The sequence below is a fragment of the Chelmon rostratus genome, chromosome 18 (assembly GCF_017976325.1).
Source record: "Chelmon rostratus isolate fCheRos1 chromosome 18, fCheRos1.pri, whole genome shotgun sequence".
Taxonomy (NCBI): domain Eukaryota; kingdom Metazoa; phylum Chordata; class Actinopteri; order Chaetodontiformes; family Chaetodontidae; genus Chelmon; species Chelmon rostratus.
This window is the reverse complement of record NC_055675.1, coordinates 13655450-13680733: the sequence shown is the minus strand read 5'-3', so window position 1 is coordinate 13680733 and position 25284 is coordinate 13655450. Positions and strand designations below refer to the sequence as shown.

At 46.1% G+C, this 25284-nt stretch overlaps 1 protein-coding gene across 2 annotated transcripts in view; it reads left to right on the top strand.

Annotated features, from left to right (window-relative positions):
- sash1a (SAM and SH3 domain containing 1a) overlaps window positions 1-25284 on the top strand; it is a 155016-nt gene that overhangs the window by 27562 nt on the left and 102170 nt on the right. The window lies entirely within an intron of this gene.

Sequence of the window (25284 nt, the reverse complement as noted above, 5' to 3'; positions counted from 1 at the left end):
TAGACTGTACGTCAGCGTGGATTTCCAGAAGGTGCCATGGTCACACATGTAAACGAGTGACCCCCCCAACCACACATTTATATGCTCAATCACCTCTGCTCGACAGTCAAGTGGCCCCTGTATTTGCTATCAGTGCAAGCAGTGGGCCCTCAACTGCTTGTTACCCATTGTAATTGTCTAGAGATGAGGGTCAATGAAGCTCATACAAAGGGCTGGTGCAGGGAGAGGTGGTGGTGCTTGGACGGGGTGGGGGGTGGTGTTGCAGTCGCATAGGCAGAGAGGTAATCATATGGGGGATGGAGGGCGGAGGAGAAGGTCTATCTGCCTGCTGCCTCTCCTCACAGGAACATCTGCCTCTGAGACTGCAACAGATGCAGCAGCGCAGAGGGAAAGATGGAGGGCGATGCTGGTGGCGGCGGGAGCTGAAGTATCCTGCCAGGTTGTTTTGCGGGGAGATGCACCACAAGTCAGCTCACCACCGTGGCTTTTAAATATTAGTTAACTCCTTTGCGCCTTCGCTTTTCTCAATCGCCAAACGACAGGAGAAAAACACCAAACTTAATTCAGATCTCATTCAGATTGCATCCACAGCCCTCAAGTGGGAGCTGAGACCTTGTTGAAATACATAATCGGCTAAGTCAGTAAACAGTCACTCCCTAACAATCAAGGCATGTATATAAAGGCTAACCGCAGAATGCAGAAAATCGCACCTAGTAATTAGTGAGCATTGGGTGTGGACTTTTGGCACCTTTCATGCATCATCAACCAGATTTCTGTAAATTGTCCATAATAAGCTGAGAATTGTTATTTGTCAAGGGGGCATGCCGGTACGCACGGAACATTTGGATAGAATTGCAATTATTTGATGCCATGTTGCCTCAGATTGGCTTCTGACCGGCTCCGTGCACCATCTGCTGCATGGCCTTGCATCATTCGCACCCCACGGTCCTAACATTTACACTCGCAACACTCACAAAGGCGCGCTCGGCCGTCCGATCGCTCGGCGCCTATCTGCGATGCGGTGGCATACCTCAGCCGATAGCCTGCTATTAAATCTCAATGATCCAATTTTCCTCTTCCAATGAGGTTCACCCAATTATTGTTCTGTGTATTGGTTTGCCGCTGGACAGCTGCTACTGCTGCTACTGCTGGGAAATAGATTGTGGTTTGGAAAAAATTGGCTCCAGTTCCTGCTAGATTTGTTTTAATCACACGAGTTTGATTAAAGAACCATAATCAAGGCTATATAACAAATACAGATGCGTAGTCAGCTGTTTACAGGCAGAAATTTGCGACCACATCACATTGGGATTTGGGGTGGGAAGGCACCAGAATGCATTGTTTCTCTTCTGAATCTCTCGCTCTCTTCTTTCTGCCCCTGCAATCCTGTATTCTCTGTAGTTTGGGGAGATGCTGGATATTTGGAGGAAGGCTCACAGTTTCAACCAGGAAGGATTAGACTTTGGTCTCAGAGGCTCCTCAGATGTTTGCCTGTTGTAAGAGAGTCTCAGGAAGTTTCAGCAGCTCCCTGAAGGCCTCACTATAAATACACGTAGCACAGGTTTCTAAACCAAACGCAACTCTGTGACACCTTTTCAAAAGATTGAGCTACAGCATAGATACTGTAACACCTGTACAGTACAGCAATGCACGCTTGTTGTAATTTCTGCGTTTTTTTTCCGATGACAATGAACTTAGCTGATGTCCAGAAGCCATCAAGCAGATGAGTCAGCAGCTGTTTCAGCGCCTAGATGGCAACAAGGATTCATCCCAAGATTTTATTTACAATCAACAAACACAACACACGGCTTTGCTTTTTCCTGCACTTTTTCCTCCAGCCTGTTTCGCACAAAGGTGTTGTGAGGACAATGAGGTCTTATCTGTTTCAGAAGTCTGGCGTGGACAGTGATCTGCCAACAGACCACCAGGCCTCTAGCAGTGCTTATCAGCCTGTACCTGCGGCACCGGCCTGGACTCTTTATCTCTTATCTGTAGCGCAGTAGAGCAACACAGACGCTGGCCCAACAGCGGCTAAGCAGGATATCAGGAGCGCTGCTTGCTATATCAGAGAGATTATTAACCGTGTAACACTAGCTGGTGGTGTGTGTTTTGTTTGTTGGAAAGACATTTTAGTTCAGCGTGTAAACTGAGGCGCGTATGAAAGATGATCCCAGTTGTGGTCGACTTGCAGTTGGCACTTTTGTGGCATCGTGTCAGCTGATTGTCAAAAAATGAGGAGATAGTCATGTTACGGCGTTCATCAGCCGCTCAGCTTACAATATAAAGCAGTCAGTGTGTCAACACTACCAACGATGGCCTGAAAAAAGAAGCAGCACCTGTCTGACACGTTCTCAACAAAATCTAATAAAGATATGAGCTTCACAAAGGTAATAATCGCTGCAGGGTAGATGGATTGGGTTGCACAGGTGTTCGTGTATCATATTTGTGCCTGAAACACTGTTGAGGTTTATCTACCTACCGGTGGCAATGAGATGCACTCAGCTTGGCCAATGACATATGCAACAGTAACTCCAAAAACAGATTTAAAGCACACGTTTGAAGTAGAACCTGCAGCATGCTTAGTGTGTGTGCAAAAGCTAGAAAATATTTTTCAGTTTGGAGGAGTGCGCATCAACAGTTGTAGCACTCTTTCAGTTTTCCTGTTCCAATATTACATTACTCGCTGTTGTGAACACAGAGTAGAAAGCTGCTCCCAGTGACCTCCGGGTGTATTAAGCTCTACAATAAAATAAGTGACAGGTTGGACAGAAAAAGATGGAGGAAAAGTGGGAATTAGGGCCTTGGGCGTGAGATGAGAAGAATTATTTATACCGACAGGTGTTTCTATTATTTTGTCCACCCACTTAATATCATTGAGGGTGGCCAAAATAACAGAAACGCCTCTCTGTATAATTCAATACAGTCCAAGACTCCAAAAGATGAATCAGCCCCTCTCAGTTTGAACATTTACTTCATTGAGGCTTCAGGGCTGTTTCAGTCTGCATTAGTTTCAGCTAGGTGCGCCTAATAAACTGGAAACTGCGTCTAAATCACAAAAGGGAGGGTTAAAGTGTTGCCGTATTAATCCCTTTACAATTTGAACCGTCACATGATCGCGTAATGAGTTCCCTCTTCAAAGTGCTCCCACACACAGCAGCTTTCTCCCCCCCGAGTGTCCCTCTCAACCTCTGCAAACGCTGACCGCCAGATCTGTTTGTTATGACAAGCGTGATTAACACGTGTCGGTGTGTGGAGGCCATGTCAAGGATTTAAATTATTTCAGAAGAAAGCCAGGACGCCGGGGGGTTGAAAGAAGCCCTTGCGCGCGTCTCACTGAGCTAGGTCACACGTTTGAACACCATCTATCCTTCTCTTGCCTCTAGCAGTAATATTTGCCATTTTGCCTCTGCGACATTAGTCCCGCTAATAACACAGTGATCATGTGTCTCTCAGCAGTGGAAACAACAAACGGTGGCGATAGTCGGTGATAGCGTGCCGTTTGGACGTTTAGCAGAAGCCACCGAGTTGTAGTGCTCAAACACCCCTCAGTAGTTCCGCCATTTAATTTATTGATGAGTGACTGGCAACAGAGAGCCTTGGGGCCAACATGCCCTGTCAGTTGACCTTTCTGGTATTGGTGTGAACTTTGATCTGTTCTGCACATGACTCATTACAGAACCTGCTACAAATCCTGACCTTTTACAAGACAAATGGGAGGTGCCAAATGTCAGTGCCAACCTGCGGCGATGTTATGTATAGGCTGTGAGATTTCTATGACAACAAAGGGCAAAGGTCTTATTTACCCTATTTAAGAAGGCACATGCTGATTTGCAACTGTAGTACACCTTAGGGAATAAGCAGTATAGCCTTCTTGCACCGCAGTCCGTTCTGCATAGCGACAGTGACTCCGATTGAATCAGAGGTCATGTCTCTTGACACAGCTCTGCTTTAGGAGGGCTGCTGCAGGGCTGCAAGATTCAGAGCCTGTGCGGTGGAGTTGTCTTCCACCATAAGCTTGCAAAACATCTCCTGCAGTGAGCTACAGCCCCTTTAGGGAAACGTAGGAGTAATTCTTTCAAGATTCATGCACCATTGACCAGGCCGCTCCTCCTTTCATCACCAATGCATGTTTAATATGCAAAATCAATAACGGGTCAGACGTGTCACTTGGATTCACCGGGACAGTCTGTTGCTCGGAAAGAGCAGACTGTGTTGACATTTTATACGGGCGGTGTATTTCAAACCTGCAGTCTGTTAGTGGCCAGTTATTAATGCACAGGATTGAATGCCCAGGAATGCTATTGCTTTATTGCCTTTCAGTGTGTTTATAGGAAGCTCTGCAGGCTAATGGTTGTCCTGCCTTAACCCAGGGCTCCATCTTTAAAGCTGTGCTGCTGAATCAGAGGCCTGCAAAGAGAAAATATGCTCTCCTTCTCAGCGAAACCTGGCCAACCAGCTTCAGAGATTAGCCAAGAATAACAAGACCCATCAGCTTGCAGCCGACAACCTTTTCAAGTTCAACGGCTTCTATTCTTCCAAACAGGGTTTCCGTTGCAAATCCGAGTGTGTGTTCTCGATGGCTAGCATAATGATCGCAGATTTAAATGATCAAATCCATCCGTGTTTTCGCCCGTTGCCCAGTTCCTGGTACAGGATTGAATATAGTGCAGCCCTAAGGACACAAGCGTCTCTGTAAGCCCTTCCGAGTCCCACAAAAACAATATTGCTGATCCTTCAGACCTCACACACCCACACAATGCACCGCTGAGCCACAGAGGAAGAGTGTTGGATATAACCGCAGCACTTTTTGCTGTGGATAGATTAGTGTACGCACAATTAAAATGGGTCATTCCACCAGGCACTGCCAGTAAGGTATTTTTATTGTTGGGAGTATCCCATTGGATTAGCCCCCTGTTATATCCTCCCTGATGCATTCTTTTCCTACGGAATGAAAGGCCAGACCGGGTAGAGAATAAAACTCTCACTTTGATGGTGCAGCATTTTAATGGCCTATTAACTTGGCTAATCATGGAAAAATAAAAGAACTTTTGACAGGAATGTGTGGTAGCAGGAGGGTGCTGAGTAAGGATGTGGGTGGTGTAAGGCGTTCAGCATCAAGAATAGACTTTTGCAAGTCCTCTACACTGCACTGCTTGTGTTTGCCCACCTGCCCTTGTACACGTGCCTGCCACCGTTTGGGTGTTAATCAGGGTATAGGGGAGGGAGTCATTGCAGCTAATGCCTATAAAAGTCCTATTCATGCCTCCTCCCTGCTCAGAGTGCCCTCGTGCGATAAACCTGTGGCTTACCGTCGCCTCGAAAACATAAAGCTCTCATCGCTCTGACAAGGGCTTTTAAAAAGGAGCTGAGGGGAGCAGAGGCCTGAATCAAGTCGCTGCACAAATCATCTGTCGCTGGAGGGCTGCGGCCGTCAGCGGCACTCTGTCACACGGTTGAAGCCAGGGAATGAGAAAGTGAATGGTGGGGAGGCGAGTGAAGGTGTGAGGCCGCCCGTTCCTTAATTCCGCCATTTGAATGCAAAGCCGTCACTGATCTGATTGGCGGCGTGCAGCTACAACGCCAGGGTGAGATTCTCTTTCGTCTCGGCTTGACTAGGAGTCGTGAATGGAGGTTGTTGAGGTTGCGACGCGGCATGTAAGCAAACTTACCTCCTGACTTAATAACTGTTTGCCATGCTCCTTTTTCATTTTCTTTGGGGTTGTGTAGACCAGTCCTGGATCATTTAGTGTTAAAAATTGATGTTACACCAGCCCGTCACAGCTGTGTTTCCACAGTGCACTCTACTGGTTTGATCCTACGTCACACCTGCATTACGGAGCATTGGAGATCCTCCATTATTTATCAATACAAAAACAAGAGTGTATTGTCCAAATGAAATAAGCAGAAAACCTCGAAAGCATGTCTGTGGAAACACACGCTGTGTTTAACCGAAGCATTGCTGAGAAACGGCTGTGAGGCGTTCAGGGCAGTAAAAAATGTTCACATCCAAAAGGCTGATACTGAAATCTCTCATGTGAATGCGAGTATACTTTCAGTTATAGCTGATGATCATGGAGTGACATGGTGCAGGAGGATATGACTTTTCTTTCGTGGGCCCTTTTTTACAATGGGTAGCGTGTTGTACACCTCAGACCGCATACAGGTTATCCATCATGACGTTCTGTTGAGAAAAGCTGTCTGTCACTGTCAGCGTCTGTCAAATAGACGGGAGCGCCGCGTTGAGCTTGAAGCCTTTCTGACAGCAGATGTGTTCGTGTGTCTTCTGCTCTGCTCTCCCTCCTAATCAGCCTTCCGTACCTCCTCACGCTGAATCGAAGTCTGTGTGCACGTATGTGGGGGTGGGAGACGGGATACATCCCACCCCATTACTCTCTGAATCGGATTAGGATGCTGAGTTAGCAAGTTGCTGATACTCAGGGTGCCGCTGATGCTCCAACCAAACCTCCAGTGTCTCCGACACAGATACACCTGAGACAGCCAATCCCAAGACCCCTCACTCTCTCCGCTGGTTCTCCTGGTTCATTGAACTCCTAATCTACAGCCCCCATACTAACTAACCTGCAGGGAAAATAATAGAAGGAGAACAAAATCAGGAAAACACAGAGATCAGCGATTCTACAGTGGCCTATATGCTGTTCCTTTTTTGCCTTGAACTCATCTATCCATCTTTGTATAATTTCTCATTCAATCTAAATGGGACATCAGAGTATTGTAAAATTAAAGCCTTTCCCTGATGGTAGTAATTGAATAAAGAAGTTTCAACGCAGCAAATTCTGCGTTGCAATTTTTCAAATTAAGAAATGCATGATTACAAGCTCTCAAGTTGAGCGCAAGAGCTCTGTCAAGAGGCCAACTAGTGTCTGGATGCGTAACCGAGGCGCACTCATTTTTTACTGCTTACTAGAGCGGTGGGAATGCTAGTTATTGCCATGCTTATATTTTAAAGCTCCTTGACGATATAATGAGCGAAGCCATGCAGCCAGAGTCAAATCCGTGGAGCGCGGAGATCTGGCGTGGAATGCACAGACGCAGGCAGAGGCGTATTGGTCTGGAGGGCTACTGACAGACAGATTGATGTAGTGCTCACTCCTTTGGGAGATGATGAATGACTTGGTGTGCTGTTTCGAGAGTTGCCAGCTCCCCTCCAGCGGGAGAGAATTTTGGCCTCCGGTGAGTGGAGTTTCGACTTCTGCTGGCAGAAGCGGAAGAGCGGCGGTAACGTACAAGGCGGCTTTGGAGATGTTTCATGTTTGCACGCTTGCAGTGTGATGATGTTATGAAACCCTCAGCGTGAAAAACGCGAGCCAAGGAATGGAAAATTCCCTTGTCTCGTGTTTCGTGCTTTCTATGTGTCATAACTCCCAAAAGCATTGAGCGAGTCTCTCCTATCTCCTGTCTCATATGTTATTCTAAGTTGCACTGAAATGTAACCTCTGGAACCACAGGGGGAGTGGTTGTCCTTATCATACAATACACCCGCTTACTCATATGGGATTGATGATAGACACATTCAGACTGAGAGGAGGTCAGCATGTGTAGGTGAGGACCGTCTGCAGTGAGGCCTGAAGCAAGCTCTGCCCTTCTCTTCAAGTGGCAAAGAGCTGTTTTCTTTGTTTTTCTGTTCTGTTTTGTTAAACCTGTTACATCATCTTTCAGTGTTCCTCTTAAGCGTACCTGAACTTACCAGTCCGACTGGCTCTCTCACGCACTGTGCGGCAGCTTTGTCCTGAGACCGTTTCTCTGTTTGTGCCAGTAGTCAAGCTCCAGCACAGCTCGACCGGTGCGAGCCTGCAGCATTCTGCATGGCTTCCTGTGTGACTGAACATTTAGCTCTTCGCTGCTTCCCCATACATTGTAATAACCTTAGACCCAAACTCAGTGGGTGGTTTTTGATTATCCTTGCAGCACTTTTAATATGCAAACATCACAGGAACGCAACTAGAGAGCAGATTATAATTCAGGGGGCCTCATCTCAGGCAGATGCCTTGGAACCCTGTGACGTTAGGTTGATTAACAGCATGGATTGGCGTGCTCCTGCTGTTGGCTATGTAGGTCGGACAAATTAAATGTGGAGCTTTTTCACTTAGACATAGTAGTGCCTGCACATGGCTTTAACAGCATGTAGCATGTCAACAGTAGAGTGCATGTCAAGGAGTCTTGACATGACTCCGTTATATGAGTACGACTGCTGCAAATGACCACATACGGAGCACTAGCGCTAACAGCCTGGCTGTTTAGAGTCACTTCTGATCTCGCTGCAAGATGAAGTGTCTTTGATGAGATTTGTAATAGCTGCGCATATTGCCAGTGGCAATAATCTCATTTTTTATTTTTTGTCTGAGAGTTTGTTGTGTTCTCTCTGGCCTCCTCTCCAGTCGCCGTTGCCTGAGGCCCGTCTGTGCTGCTGGTGTAGAACCAGCGCATTAGGCCCCGTGTCACCAACTAGATGGATGGACAGTGGCTGTCGGGTTGGCTCTCCGATAGCGCTGCAGTTTCACAGGCGGCTCTTTCAACGGGGGAGACGCGCCAGCAGCAGGGAGGATGAATGGAGGGGACGGATGAAGGGGGAGAGCGTGGATTAATGAGGGGCGTCTGGTGACTGATGGGGCGACATCAGTAGACGGCTGTTTCAATTCCAGCCTCCCACTCTACATCCTGTCTATGTTATTCATCAGGCAGGAGTACAGAAACTCCTCTGCTCCTCTACTCAAACCGCTCCTCACGCGCTCTCTTGCTCTTCTCTTGTTTCCTCTCAGTAGCCAAGGCGTGAGTCTTTCTCCCCATCTGACCTCTGCACTTTAAATTCTTACTAGAGAATCTCTTTCTGTGTCAAACTAGCTTCGTTTTGGTCTTTTCGATTATGTTATTAGCGGGAGAGCTGCCTGTTTTTCATTGCTGTCAGGATGAAGTGTAAGCGGACACAAGTGCCCCCCACTCCGGCTAACCAGTCCCGCGGCGCCGGCTCGTAAATTGTGGCCTCTCTTCCCTCCGGGTCCCTCTCATTGCCCCTTCTATCCTTCCTCATCCTATCAAACCTCCCCAGTGGGACCATTATAATCAGTATGATGGTGTGTGCCGGAGCCCGCTGCCTCCGCACTGTTCACTGGGGGGGGTGGGGGCGGGGGAGAGAAACGGTGAGGAACAGAAGAGGGAGAGAAGAAGGATGGAGATGAAAGATGGGTGGAGGAGAGGAGCCATGAGGAGAAAGGAGACGTGAGGTGAGGGGGAGGGACGCAAGGAGCATATTAACTATTTATGTGCCGACTCCCACGGCTAATGGGAATTACATCTGTTTTAATTATTGATGGCCTAACCGGCTGTCTTTATAAGCATCTCCTCTGGGGGACTCAACTGCCTGACAGATGTATTCCATTGTTGTTGTTGTTTATGTATGATATGGAAGCACATGTGGATCGGGGCCAGGCACTTCGCTGATAATATTTGTTTGAAAGCAGCGGCCTCTTATGAATTTTTTTCTTCTCCCGCATTTTATGAGACACAGTCGGATGAAATATAGAAACAAAGTGAGGTTTTCTACCATCGGTGCCTTTGTGTGTCCTGCCTGAGGCTTGCGTGGAAGGGGAAGTCTTGTAGGTAATCTAGCTGCACTGGTTTACACAGGCAAACTATGACCACTGGCAGATGTTGCATACTGGAAATAGCACGCTGTCTAGAAGCATAAATCTTTGGAAAATGACCCAGTGCACCTGCATAGATAGGGAAGAATGTCTAAGTTAGGCTTCCCTTAAACAGAGAGTCTTTATGTTTCAAGGGAGCAGATTTTATGTTTGCCGAAACTTGGCCGAGCGTCTGCGTTTTTCTCTTGCCAGTCATCTCTCGAGTCTCGCTGTACTCAGATTCGCTGCCAACTGGCCCTCAGTAAGCTCCATTATGAGAAGGTATTGGTGTAGCAGATGGCACTGGAAAAGCCTGAGGTATCGTCAGAAAACAGAGGTCCTGGCTTCGTTGCAATTCGGAGGAAGATTATGTTCACTCACGATGAACCCGTTTGTGTGTGTGTGTGTGTGTGTGTGTGCTTGTCTTGCTTTTCTGTCTGAAACTTATGTATCCGGTGTGTGTGTCAGGATTGACCGACTCCTTATATTTGTAGGTAGACTCTCTCTTTCTACGTTGTCCTAATGGGCCCTCAGAGACTTCCTATTGAAAGGCAGAGGACGACACAGACAGACTGGTCTCAGGCAGTTATCAGTACCTGCCTTCTGCTGGCCGTCATTAACGTCACCACAATCAGACATTTATCACCTGCCATTGCTGGACTTTTACGATCAATGTCTGAATCAGGCAATCTTATCAGAGCCATGAAAGGCGTGATTTTTTTTTTATATATACATTAAACTTTATTTTCCTGGATGTCCTGAGCTGTCCATGTCCACACTCAAATGTGCTGATGCATGTAGCGCCTTCATATTGCCGAGGATGTAGATGTCCTCAAGGATGGGCCTCTCCCTGCTGAATTACAGTCTGGCCTTTTTCTAGACGAGCCCACTGATTAATGGGCCCTATTAAACCCTGTCTGCTGGATGTGGATCGCGGAGGGGGCGGAGGAGACAAGTAGCAGGGATGGGCGAGGGCTCGTCCTCCCCCTGATGGATGGTCTCAGAAATGGTCCTTACCGCATGTGTCATACAGCATCTGGAGACGTATTGATGTGCTACAGGGGAGGGTGGCGAGCGCTGTTGCAGCAGGTTGCATCAAGAAGTGAGAGAGGGGAGAAGCAGGAATTGGAGAGGCGGCGTGTCAAAGTCGGGAAGGGAATGTTAAAATTCGGAGATTCAGGTGCACAGGAAGATAAAAGAAGCAAAGGGGAGGCAGAACGACAGTCGGTAAACTCAGCCAGGCAGCGAACAAGCATGTTAATCAACCCAGTGACAAATACTAATAGCATGATGAGTGGATCTAAATGAAGAGAAGTGGTCCGGTACCTCTCACCGACGTGTTATCTTACTAACAGCGTATTATCGTCCTCATTAGAGCGTGTCCCATGGTTAATTATTGATCAGCTATGCAGAGATAAGTCACTCACCAAAGGCCTCATGCTGGGCTTTGAGGCTCAACACTTCTCCCTGCTGGGCACTCACACACACACACATACACACACACACAGACAAAAACTGTTAATCATTGTTTACTCTCACAACGGCATGCGTTAGTTCCAGCGTTAATGTATATTTGACATGCTCACTGAGCGTCCCTGACTGCAGTTTAATAGAATGCTGTACTCCAGAGGCCGTGTGGTTTATTAGCGCACTAATAGCTGTTAATGTCATACTGTAGATGTGTTATAAGTGCTATAATGCAACGATGCCTCCCTCAATGAAAGGGTCAGTCTCTTTTTTTTTTCGCTAACGCTACATCCTCATGACATCAGCGGAGAGGGGCAAAGGAAATTTGCCTGTTCTCTTTGATATTTTGTTTTGAACTTCTTCACCCTGTTGTTGACCTTATGTGCCCATTAACCACATGTCAGCAGACAATAGCTGCTGTTTTCCCATGGCCGTGACTTGTGTTTGGTCCCTTGCCTGGGTTTAGTGAATTATCACTGGGATTGCCGACGTCCTGCAATTGTCAGTGTTGAATTCTCCCATGGGCCGACGCTTTTTACATCCCAGCGTCATTAGGTGGTCTAACATCAAATAGTGTGTCCTGTGGTGCAAAGCTGACAGAGTGGGACGTTTGCGGCATGCCAGTCTACCTCATCTGTCCACTCTGACTTGTGATTAAAGGAAAAAATACGCGAGGAACTTGGAATGCACCCATCCTCCTTTTTCTCTCCAGATTGTGATACCAATCACTTTTTTGTCAGTTAATGAGGCCACATGAGGCAAGAGTTGCTGAATCAATGCAACGACTGGCCTTTGTAATGGTCTTGACAGAAAAACTGTATTTAACGTGGATCGATCGTGCCTGACCCAAGCCTGATCTGCTTGATAATGTCAGCATCGGGACGAATGGTGATTTGATGCATCAAATCGATGCATCTAAAAACAAACCTGATCATAGGTGTGGGAAGGGGGGTTGCTGCAGGCCTCCTAGCGCCGACTGGTTCAAATCTTAAATGCAATAGTGAGCATTTTAATCCCATACCTGTCCAGTAAAAATTAGCCTATAGGGCCCATCCAAGGCATACCCAAAGTAAATTAATGGCTGTTCTTGAACCATTTGGAGTACATGCATGGTTCAGATTGTGTGTATCATCCCTATTAACACTGACTTACTTGATGTGAGGTGCCAGAGCTGTGAATTACCCACTGATGCAACATAACGGTGTCAGTCATCTGCAAACTTGGATGGGATTGGCTCGATTTTCACTCAGAAGAACCTGGTTGCTAGGTTTCATATTGCAGATTGTGATTGGTCAAGTGAGCTGTCATTTGAAACCTGTGACTCCACAGCGTAACAGGAGAAAAGATACCCGTCTGGATGCATTTCAGGAAACCGAAACGGCAAAGACGCCGAAGACAAGCGGAAGACGAGCACATCGCCTGCTAATTTGAAAAGAGGAAACATCTCTCTGTGGATTATTAGCATATTTTGGACATGGCTGCTAGCCTTGCGAATGGTTGCATGTGTTGTTGCCATTGTCATTTTTACTGAGTGACATCACCACAGAACCCCTATTCTGCCCTGAAAATACACGTCGTCACACTTAATATATTCCCTTGGGAGCGTCTCCTACTTAAACATCCTCCTGTGCGCCTGAACCTGATCCAGCATTGATTGTTTCTCCAGCTTTGTATTTGCTGGAATTTGAGTGTTCCTCCGTTTGCTGTGGAAATATCACTCGCGACCGCTCTCAGACCATCCTGTGGTGGTGTATGTGGATGTGTGCTCACACAGCCGGTGCCGGCGGCGCGGCCAGGTCAGGGGCTCTCGGCCCATTAACTCCCCCCTCTTTGTGGGACAGACAGGTAACAATATGGAGGGTGATGAATCCGACTATTCCCGAGAACGTTTACTTGTTCCCTGCCTTTTGTTCCCAGTGTTTGCACTGGCTTGTCATCACTCTACATTTGAAAAATAGACATTCGTGTCTGGTTTTATGGTATCTTGAATGAAGTCAAGAGCAGACTCAAGGTTATATGCATCTTCCAACGGATTCTTGCTCTTTGTAGAACAACAAAGGCTTTTCATCATTGCTCGAGAAACGCACATGCTGTAAACTCATCTCGTGGCTGTAAAGGATGAGACTCCTCCTCAGCCTGTATATGCCTCGTTCTACCCTGAAAGATGTTTTTTTGTTTTGTTTTGTTTTGTTTTGTCTTGTTTTTGTAATGAAGCAGCTTATTAAGCCTCAGAGTGTAAATCTCAATAAGCTGCTACATACATCGTGAAGATAAAAAGTGGCGCTCTGTCTCCTCCAGAGGAAACAAAGGGAGCGCCCGCTCTGTAAGTTGTGATATAATTGAGTGCGCAGCCATTGATTTTCTTGTCTCTCCTCTCTTGCAGGTAAGTGGATGTGTTTTGCCGCGAGGGGTCCGGGGGGCTGTGGGGTGGTAAGTGCGGAATCGTTCTGAACACACTCATTTTTCAACACCGGACATGGTCCCACTCCTCTTTATACCCAGACATGCTGAATAGACTGCTGCTCGCAGAGACGCCTTGAGATCGTTTTTGTCTTCTCCTCTCCACTGGATGGATCCAGTTTTTCTCTTGGAGCAAAACATTAACACATACCTTTTTGTTAAGGTGAAAAAGGTGACATATGTAGCATTGATTAAGGGCTGAACATGGGCAGCTAATGGATTTGGCTGCTGGTCGGTAGCATCTGTTGATATCTGTTGATATATATGATGTTTTGATATGATTCACCACTAATGAAGGAGTACGGACTTCCTCTGTCTGTGGTGTTTTGGCTTGTGTTGCCTGAAGGAGTGAAATACTGACTCTTTTCTTAACTTAACAGCAAAGCACCTGCATCATTGCAGAGACTCCCGTTGGCACATTTAAGAAGCATCTTCTTTATAGAACTATAATATAACTCACACGCATTAAAAATTGACATTTTATATTCAATAAAGCGGCTTCACTGCTCCCCTTCACACTACTTAAAGACTGCAATTACTTCCTCTCTCGCTCAGACACTCGCTCTCTCTCGCTCCCTCTCATGGGATTAACCTCTGTCCACTAAAAAAAAACACTCTTAAAGGCCCGAACCGGAAAGCTGAACAAAGCTAATGAGCGTGCAGCTGGCGTCGCTCGCTCTGTGAGTGACACAGAGATAAAGCGCACCACAAAGTGAAAGTGAAATAATTGTTTAACAGACAACCTGACAAGCAAGACAAAGGCAGAAGTGGGCCAAATAAGACCTCTTCCCTTTTGATTATGCAAAGCAGCTCTCCCTACATCCATCTCACAGTGCATTGTGGGTAGTCATTAGATCAGTCTCAGTGATTTGCCAGAAACATAAGCTTTTGTCAGACTGGATTTGTCCATTCAGCAATGGGCACATGGGCATCTGTGCCAGCAAAGGTAATGGGAGTGTGCTCGTACAGTATGTAGCCGGCAGCTGCTACTGCATAGCTTCATTTGCTTTATACACGACAACAGATGATTGTATGTAATCCATATGTCTCAATGAAGACACTGTGACCCATTGTCTAAACGCTGTTCTCTGCACCACGAAGCAAGAAGAGGCTTTATGAGCTGCAGTTACTTAACTGTGCTAGTATGGGCACACATCATTAGAAGGTAACCACTGCAGAATGCCGCTGCAACTTCAGCGTGCATAAATGGCTGTGTAGTACTGAGGCGATTGAAGTTAAATGCAAAACTTGCATGGATCATAAACGGGGCTGAGGCGGAGCAGATATTCTACAGCTGTGTTATCAGTCTGTGGGTTAGCACACGCAGATTGAACAAAAGTGTAGGAACAAAGCCAACATGGTGCCAAGCGAGTTGTTTATTCAGACGAAAATCCACTGCAGTCCTCCCGAGAGACTTTGAGGTGCGTAATAGACAAAAGGCAAAAAAAAAAAAAAAAAACACGCTGCAGGTAGAATCGGACAAGGGGAGAGCAGAATGAAAAACACACATGTCCAGCGCATTTGAAAAGGTCACGCTGTGGACACGTCTCCACATGTGCGTGACCCTGCATCTGTTAGGCTCGGCTTGCCTCGGCACGGGCAGCGTCCGCCACATAGAACGCACACAAAGACAACAAACTCTACCTAAATATTTTACCGCTTCAGTACATATTTGATTAGGGAAGCTGTGGGATTGATTATGCGGCTCGTGACGCTAAGAGAGGAGATTTCCGGGACTTTATTTGAGCCTCTTTGCTTAGTTCAATATACTCGATTCTTGCGGCTCACTGTGCAGCTACAGTGTTTTTTCCCACCCGGGATGAGTTTTTTTCCATGTGCACGCATTGATTCCTGGTCTCCATCCAAGTCACATGCATGCGAGGAGGTGATGGGTCAGACCAGAGAGATTGTGGAGTCTCATAATCCCGAACTGCTTCCTGCTAAAGAATTTAAAGAGACACGGAGGCTTAGTGAAAGTCCAGCGGTCAAATTGCTTCTATAACATTTACAATTGTTTTTTTTTTTTTGTGAAATATTTGAGCTACTGTAGCTCAGGCAGAAGCATCAGTCATCAATTATCCAATAAATTTTGATTTCTTGAGGAATAAATAAATAAATCTAATCTTCAGTAATCTCCAGCATATCAAATGTTTTCTAATGAAGGTCAGGTTTAACGACCTCGGGGATGTAATGCAGAATGCAGCTAATTCAGTAGCACAACATTAATACTTCAGCTTGAGCACAGGGGGAGTAGCGTTTCATCTTAGCAACTGACCTTTTTCCCATCGATTTCTTCTCCCGATTGCGCAGGTGTCGTAAATATCAAGACGTTCGGGGAAACAATTAACCTTCATGCAAAGAGATTTACATATTTTAATCAGCTTCATCGATTTAAAAAGCACCTCATTCATCATCATCTGAAAATGCAACTTTAATTTCTGATTGAATCAGAAATAAAAGACATCATTAGTTTGCTCATTTATCTTTCTGATGGGCATATCTCAGTGTTTGATTTCATTATTTTTGTGCCGCCTCATACATTAATCAACAAAACTGCGGATGTCAAAGTTATTCCAGAGAAAAAAAAGTTAAATTCAGGCCTGGGTCAGTTAGTAATCGCTTGCTGCTCTCCGAGGCCTCGGCCAGAGACACCCACACGACAGCGTCTCTCCTTCTCACAACATTTGCCCCGAGCCAATCCAGATTTTTTAATCAGTTGTCAGTGATCCCATCTCGGTAATCTTGTTTGGCGCAAACACACACAATTTAATACGTGATGCGTGCACGGTGGGTGGACTGGGGATCAGCTAGTTCAGTGTGCAGAACACAAACACACTGCCAAGAGGCCATGTGTCCCAAATTAGACCTCGCAGAGCCACTGGCATTCCGGCTGAAGGCACTTTCCCTCGGACGCTGTTTGCATGTACGCGGCGTATCAAATGTCTCTCCGAGATCTCTGCAGTGCTAATCTTAACCCTATTAGCGGTTATTTACTGCTGATTATGCGTTGATCCACATTATGTCATGTGAGCCTGTCGCCTGTTTCCCAAAGAGCGATTGCAGTATAAATCAGCGTAGTGGGCAAAAGTCGCCTTGAAGGAAAACCCAACAGGAGAAAGTGGCAGCGAGGAGGGCGTGTATCATGTTCAGAAGGCCTGTAGCTGACATGACAGATCGCTAAGCCTCTTAAGATGACCCTCCACCACAACTGTGTTGTGTTGACATCGCGTGTGACAGTGTCCTCACACTAGATGTCCAAACACGACGATGCTGCTGATAGATGATTTCTTTGCTGGATTCCATTTTTTTCTTAAGATCTGTCAACGCTGATTGGTGTTTGAAACAGCTGAGGTACCTCTTCCCTCTCCTACAGGCTCATCTCTTTTTAATATACAGTTGGTTCCCTTCTCGTACAGAAGAAGGGGATGTGAGGTCTTCGATGTCTTTGTTTACCTGCGTGAAAGAGACATTAAAGTGCACCTTGATATCTGTGGAGAGACAGGCGATAAAAGAAGTAGGAGGTTGGGAAAAACAGGCATCCAGGAGAAATATATGTATAAAACATGTACACGTGGAAAGGATGAAGGGCCTTGTGTGTATTCTCTCATATTTTGAGAGATGGCAAAGAGCCAGGAGCTTGTGAGATGCAACTTCAGGGGGGTAGGTGTGAGATGGGGAGGCAGTGTACCCAACAAAGACAAAGCTATTTGTCTGCTGCCGTTTGTTCCAACATTTCCTACAATAACCAGCATTCATTATGAACTCTGCCCCCACCAAACGGATCAACACACGCCCACTCCCCACTCCCCAGTTACACCCTTTTGGCTAATATTTTAGCATGCTAACATTTATATCATTGCGAGTGTTGCACTCTGTTTGGCTCCCAAATGTGCAAACCTAATGTTTCACATTGTGATTACAATGTGCAGCAACTGGAACAATGGCTCCTTTTATGCTGCTGGGAGGTTTCAGATGAAACAATGCAGCATTTTCAGTGTTTCATCACACACACACACACACACATAGAGACAGATACACTTTTATAACGATGCCTTGTTATAGAAACTTTATGGATTGACGTTTTTTCTGCGGTATTTTCATCTCTCTTCATGGTACTCACTCAGAGCACACCGTCAGTGGTTCAAGGTGTGCAGTTCTCCAGGTAAACTGTCACTCTGCTCGGCATTCTGTCTCGCCGTCACGCCGCAAAGGCACAGGTGTGCCTGTGTGTATCCATCTGCATAGGACGCGCGTGCCCACATCCACTGGCCCGTGTCAAGACCAAAACCGTTTGCTTCAGCCACAGATGGCTCGGATTTGCCCTGGCGCACAGGACTGTCTCAGCAGCCTTGCCTTAAACCGGGGGAATTCAGTTAAACCTCACGCAGGGAGACCAAAAACAGCAGAAAACCACGGTAGCTGTTGACGGGATGATCACTCGCTGTTTTCCCCATCATGGCTTGGCGTGTTTGTCAAACGATTATGGTGGTGGAGCCTGGGTTGGCTGGCACCACTTCCCCACAGACCTGCGGTTCATCAGTTCACGCCAACTTAGTGTGTTAAATAGTAAGTGTTTGGTAAACTTGTCGAACGTAACTAATAAACTCTTTGCCCCGCTGTTCCTTATTCTGCTCTCCAGCCGTTGACAACACAGACCAATCAGGCACAAGCAACCGTGTAATATGGTTTCGGATACTTGCCATGCAACACTAAAAATAACTTCCACAGTGGAGGAACATCTTAAGAGGAGGAGCATTTGATGTGACTCAAGTGAACGACCATAACAACAGCATTTGCATTTGCATGTCCTACACCTGTCCAAACTGACAGAACTGTCACGATCAGATGAGGCACAGTGGTGCTGGAATGTAAATATTAAATTAGGGAGGACCTGGAGGCCTTCTTTAGACGAAGAGGATGACAGAGAAAGAGCTATTTGTTCTGTGATGAAAATCTTGCAGATAAACATCCTTTGTTATGGTAATCAGATGACGCGATGGGTGACAGCCATTGGCTGCGGCGGTGAAGAGTGCTCTTCAAGAGCCAATGGCTTTTGTTATCAATGGCTGGCAGCTGGAAAACCCATAAAGAAATGGAAGCCTACGAGAGGCACTGGGCCCTGAAGCAGATTTTATGTGGGACTCGTTTTGCCAGCCAGAGTGGAAGAAGAGAGACATGCGGTTGTCTGCAAAATGGCCTCGAGAGCACCACTAAATTTCCTGAGGAGAAATGGGAGTCGTTATTAGTACCTCATTCACAGTGGGATCATCAGTTTCTGAATGTTATTTTTGGCTCCATGGCGGATTTCTCGGGGGTTTAATGCTGCATATAACGTGTTTTGTATTGAAAGACTGGACAAAGTAATGAGGGTTCGCTGTATTTACTGCCTCTTTTCATTGAATGTCCACTGGCAAATCTCTGGGGGGATTTGGTGGGTTTATCTCTTTGTGTATCCATTTGTCAAATGTAAGTATGTACTGCGTCACTCCACTGCTGTTTGTATTTACTTCATTATCTCTGTCTGCTAAATGCATTAACTATCACCTTTGCACAGCTGCTGCACACAAAGCCTTTAGCTACCTCGGCGGCCTTGAGGAGACCGTCCCCAGTCTCTTTGTGAGTGTGCATTTGTTTGTATGATAATTTTTGTCTTGTCTTCTTCTTAGTTGATTTACTCATAAATGCATGCTACTGTCGCAGTTTTCTGATTGACGAGAAACTGTAAAAATGGGCCATGCAGTTAGTCACGTATATAATGCAAACTGATCATCGTCACCACCATATATTACGCAGTACGTGCTGCATTTACAGCAGCCTGTTTTCATTGTTGTCTGCCTTTATGTCCCAGTAATTCCTTCTTTTTTATCTGCAACACCAGAGGCAGAGGGGAGGGTTTCCATCCTTATTCAGTGGGAGGCCAGCATTGCTAATAATTCCTGGCAATCACAGACCCCAAGTCTGATCAATAGGAGAGACAGAGGCAGCAGGCTGCCATCCAGCCCAGCCCTGATAGCTGCTATTAAGAGTCCCCTTAGCCACTAACACCAGAGCCACATACTATCCCTCTGTGGTCTCCTCCTCCCATACACCACTGACAGATGACTAATAGAACCGTGATTATGAGCTTCAAATTGAAGTTTGTTTATTCCTCCAGAGGGGTTCAAGGTTCGGATGGCTGTTTGTAATCAATCACTGGGGTTCACTGAAGTTTTCCCATGAACGCTACATTTTTTTTTTCCTCGCGGCAGTCCGCTTGTGTGCCAACCCGCTTGGACTCTCAGATTACGAACAGAGCGTCCAGAACGCTCGCCGCTGCTGCCCACAGCGTAGCGGCAGCTGCCGTTTCCATTGTAATCTGTAACATATGCCCCCATCTCCAAGGCCGGTGCAGTTCAGTCATTTCCAGAGGAAGCTCTGCTCGCTGAGACCCAGTGGCGAACAGATGGGGTGCCAACTGGAAGTGCTTCCTAGTTAGAAAAAAAAAGAATCGATGGCACAATAAAGTCTTACCACATATAACAAAAGTGGCTTGTATGTCAGAGCTTCCTTGCCAGGCGTTTCTTTCAGCCTCCGTTACATAATTCACGTACGGCTCAGCTAGAATGCAGGAAAAGACGTCTATGTGAAAAGGGGGCAGCAATTAGCCATTATCCATTTTTCAACCCCAAGAGCAGTCATAGAGAGGTGGAGGATTTTATGCTCAGGGCAGAGAATGAAATAGCGTGGCGGGTAACCTCACATGCGAGGCTGTGACCTTTTAATGGCTCCAGCCCATCACAGACAGACGCAGCGCCCTCTCTGTACACCTCAGGAATGGAATCGAAGCAACACAAAGAGTCTGCTGCTTAAACACGTCTGGGGAGGAGAGGCAGCGGGTGGTTTTACTACCAACTGTAGGCGGAGATTCTTTTCGTTTCCTTGAGACATTTTTGAGCTGCCTTTCTTGATCAGCCTTGGTTCGAGTGTTGCACATTACTGCTTAGGTCTTTGTTTGCCTGTTTCCAAGTCCTGAACTCTGAAGGGTGGATGAACAGAGACGATTTGCAGCAGTGCCGTTCCTCCCCGGGGACCACGGTCCATCTTCTGTCCATTTCAGGCTCTCTCTTTTTCATAGATTAGATTTAGCTTTTTATTCTGCTTTTGATTCACTTACCTGAATACATTATTCGATCTGGCCGACTCCCGTAATCCTTTGTTTTATTTCCTCTTTGGAACACAGCTCCACAATTTACACAAAGGCCGTGCAGGAATTTCTTCCAACAGCTAAATGAATGCTATACATCTCATTACAAAGGGGATTTAGCCCAAATTTAGTAAGGAGACTTAGATTAGAGCTGAGTGCCTAATCCCTCTCCAGCCTATAGCTGAGCCATATTGATGATTCCCTCTCTCTGGAGAGGTAGAGGGGGATCAATAGGCAAACAGCATCATTGATCCTGACTGCTTTGAAGTCATGTCTCTCCCAGCCAGAGATCCCCAGCTTTCAGATCCCCGCTGTCACACAAGCCCCTCTGTCCCCCCCGCTGTCTCACCCAGTTAACGGCCGTCATAAAACGGAAACCCTGTTTGCAGAAAATGTGACTGTGTGCGGGGAGTTAGCAGCCAATTTGACACACCAAGTAATCCATTTTCTAATTCATGTTATGCTTGTATGAATGTGACCGCAGCAATGGGAGATGTGCAGTTATATCTCTTTCAAAAAGAAAGCGATGAAGTCATTTGCACCGCAGCGATATCTATTGAGGAGATGTCCAGCATTGTATACGCGATTACTGAGAGGATTTGGGGAAAAGATGAGGCTCAATGATGAGGTATGAAGTCCTAATATCCTGCGCTTTCACCGCAGTAACATGTCCCAGATGTGCAGCGCAGGCCTGCTGGGAAGGTTTCACCAGTGACATCATCACAGCGGTCCAGACAGACATGGGCATCCCTCCGACGAGCAGGCCACCGTATTATTATGTGGTTCTCTGCAGGACTATTCTGTCTCTCTTAAAACCATTTGTAACAGAAGTGAGATTCAATATACCCGAGGTGTGGAAATCCAACTTTTCCAGCCCAGCGTACAGATAGCGATCGTTTGACTTAGAGAAATGCAACAAAGCGTATCAAGGCTGTTTTTTTTTCTTTTTGGTGTGTGTTTTGTTTTGTTTTCCTAAAACCTCTGCCTTCAATTTTCTCAGCAACACGTTTCCTTGTTTTTTTTTTATGTGTGTGTGTGTGTGTGTTTTTTTTTTTTTTTCTGGAAAGCCCTATTCCTCTCGCTGCCACAATGTGCTGACAGAAGCGGTTATCACAGCTCCCAATAATGTGAGCGTTTCCACTGGTGAGCACACTGAAAGGCTTTGGGAAGTCTTGTCAAATCCATTTACTTTACAACAGTAGGCTATAATGGAGAGGACACAATGGAATTTTTCATTCCCTGGTTCAATAGTAGAATTCATTATTTCTTTGATTCTGGCACAGTTTTTACAAAAAATGTAGTGAATGACAGTCAAGGTTATGTCAGCACTTCATAGTATCCTTATTTGAGAATTTTAGTGCTTCCCTGAGCAGTTTTACTAGCATTAAAACCAAGTAGGTAGTGCAGAGTGGCTCTATTTTGTGTTGAGGCTTTCTATTTGATTTGATTTGATGGTGAAATCTATTTAGGGATGTGTTCCGTCTGTTGGACCACATCCAGACTGGTGCAGTTCCAATATCATGAAAAAATATTTGAATTCTGTGCGCTGAAAATATTCCTCCCCAGTTCACTGTTACATTCGAAATGACTTTAAATTTACTGGAGACTAAAGTGGAAGCTGCATTAAAGAGATTTGAGTTTACATTCTAACAGAATTCTCTTATAATTCGCCTGATTAGATAAACAGTCAGGCATTCATTCTGCAATAAACAAAGCTGTGATTAGAGCTTGAATTTCTTTCAGACCATATGCTCTATACCTTATATGGAGTTTGCTAATAAGAGCCAATTGTTACTGTATGTCTGCCACTAAAACATTGCAATGATACTTCTTTACTCTGTGTAATCAAATAGGGCCATATGTGATATGCTGAAAGCTGTATCAGACATTTAAAGTGCATCTTTGTGCTGTCATGTGTACTCTGATCAACTGTGCGCGCTGACAGAGAGAGAAGCCAAACAGCCCTGAGCTCAGCTCATTAGGAAAGCTCTGAGTTGTGCCCTGTCAGGCTCGCTCTGCCAAGGTAAGACGTTCATGTCCTCAGAGAGAGGAGGAGACGGCGCCGAGCTTCGAGCAGAAATAGGCAAAGTAACAACAGGCTTGCAATGAAAAGACAGGAATCCATCTCGAAAGAGAGTCGCCGTTTTGAGCGACGTGAGCATCGGCACCGTCACTCGGCCGCAGGACTGAGCTCAAGTGTCCTCGAGGAAGGACATTTAATCTCCACAGTCGCAGGGTCGCTGCACTTCAGCGAACGGCGACCTCTGACCTGTAAGCTGTGGTGGAGTTCCCATAAATACGATCAATAAAGCATCAAATTACATTACAGTAAATGTTTTAATAGGATTCAGCACATGAACATTGTCTGAAAAGCAGTCAAACGTTCTGTAAACTGCTAAAACCCTTCATATGTTTGTTTGAATTCATCCTGTTGAGACCTGCAACACGCAGCTCTCGGCGGTGAAACGGTAAAAGTAAAGATCCTCACCACGCCCGCCTCTCACAGAGGCGCGAGCACGCGACTTCACATTCACATCCACGCACTGGGCTGGGCGACAGCAGGAATAAATGACCAGCAGGAGCGTGAGCCATCGCGGACCCCCTTGGCGCCTATTAAAGCGCATAGCTATAAGCTGACCTTGCTGACATTTACATGTAGATGTATTCGGCTCCTGTCCTGCTCTGCACAGCCACATGTGGTGTATTGATTGACCCAAAGATCAGCAGAGGCCAGACTGTCGCTCAGGGAATGCAAAATGATTTTTTTGTGTGTGTTTTTGTTTTCCATTTCAAGATAAATTGAAAAAAGTGGAAGCCATATGGGTATACATTAAGATATGCTGTTTTTGTTCTGAGGGGCAAATAACTTTACTAAACCAAGCAGAAAGACAGACCCTGTGTCACTGCAAGCTTACTGCAGCCCATATCCTCAGTTGGTCCCATTAGTTACCCCCACAATGTGGTCCTTTTCCCACTGGCTGACTCCTAATGAGAACATTCTGAATTTGGAGAAGGTGCGACCTCTATGACAAAAGGGGTGTTGATCTGCTCTCCCCGCTGCGGCGAAGCGAGGTGTCGTAGGTGTTTTCTGTGTCATTTCTGATTTTCCAGTGGCACTGACTTCCTGCTGCGCATGAAGGCCCACTGGCAGACGCTGCCTGCTACCCATTAAGGCTGCACGGAGCATTCAGCTATTTGTATCGCATTTGGAAATGAAATCAGACAATGCAGTGAAGTGCGTTTTCAGACAAATGAATTATAGATGGCAAAACTCCACCGGATGCAGTCAATGGCGAACATGGAAATGCTCTTCTGTACTAAATGCACACTAATCCGCTCTGTTATGGAATATATGTGCATATGTTCTTTCTGTGGATATGAGATTGAATCATGTACCAGGTTATACTTCCGCTTAGTGTTACATAATACAAAAGAAAAAACAGCACAGTGTTTACAGTGTCCATTTGTGCATATCCATCCATTCATCCATCTTTCCATCCAGTCAAGCATGTCTGAAATAATTATATTGTATTACGTACTGTTAAATGTCCCCTTTAAATTAATTTCAATGTAATTTTGCCACATGCACAATTTCTCTGTAGATGCTTCTCATGTTTTCCTGCAAGATACATCATTTCATTTGTCTGACACGCTGCTGCTGTAAAGGCCACTGAAAACCCAGCAACAGGAAGTTAAGTATGGCGCGGAATGACATGTTTGCTCGTGATAATAAGGACGTGCACGCACACATTCCTCCACCACTGAGTGAGGCACGCCCTCCTCCCAGCAGTTGATCAAAGGTGTAGCAAATCCCAAGAACTGAGGCTCCGTACTTAACAAAACAAAGAGCGAATGCACGAACCGTTACACCCCCGCTAATCAAACTCTCACAGGCAGCAGATCCGCTGTCAGTCCTCGGCGTACACCTCGAGTTTGCTCGAATTTATTCCCCCTCTTGCTCGGAATGGAGGCGCTCGCACGCATCCGTTTGTCTGCGCAGATAAAGGCATCTTTGTCTACAACCTTCCCCGGCCGGAGCCTGTTCCGTGCCCCTGCCATTCTGCTCGTAGCAGCCAGCACCAGCAATCCGAGCCCAGAGGGAGTTGTTTATTTGAAGGAGGCGGTCGATGGCACAGATTGCCCAGCGAGGCTGTAATTACACTGAAATCTAAAATGGCAGCACTTGGAAACGGATGAACCGGTCAATAAGTCACACTGCAGCCTTCCAGTGTGAGCCCCGTGTTCACACATGTGGTAATTCCCCCCCCGTCCAATTAATACTCCTGGAGAGTAGACAGCAACAATTGATTGTTGTGGTGTTAACTGAGATATAAAGTTGTCTTAGAAATCGATGTAAGGGTTTGTGTGTGTCATGGCAATTGCTCATATTTCCCTGGCTGTTTATTTGAGCGCGGAGTTAATTGGGTATTGGGGTGTGTGGAGTTTTGTCCTGTTCTGTTGCATGTTTTGTGTGTGTGTGTGTTTGTGTGTGTGGCATCAGACGGTTGACAGATCATCAGCATGCTCTTATGGACA